Genomic DNA, 336 nt, shown 5'->3' with positions numbered 1-336 from the left:
AAAAAAAAAAAAAAAAAAAAAAAATTAAGTAGACCAAACTTTTAGCTGAACTGTAGGACCTTTGGAAATGTATTTTATTTTATGTGACTTAGCTTTTCATTTAGGTAAAAACTGTAATCAAAAAACAGTTAAAAAGAAAGACAAAAAAACAAAACTTTCTTTTTCGTTGATGTACTTTTGTTGTTTTAGTAATAGGGGCAGATAATATAAGTTTTCATGTTTTTGCTCCTTTTCATTTATTGATAATTTATTGTTATGATTTGAAATATGTATGTATGAGTGAGTGAGTGAATGAGTGAGTGAGTGAGTGAGTGAGTGAGTGAGTGAGTGAGTGAG

The sequence above is a fragment of the Oryzias melastigma genome, linkage group LG23, assembly GCF_002922805.2.
Source record: "Oryzias melastigma strain HK-1 linkage group LG23, ASM292280v2, whole genome shotgun sequence".
Taxonomy (NCBI): domain Eukaryota; kingdom Metazoa; phylum Chordata; class Actinopteri; order Beloniformes; family Adrianichthyidae; genus Oryzias; species Oryzias melastigma.
Note: the sequence above shows the minus strand (reverse complement) of the source record.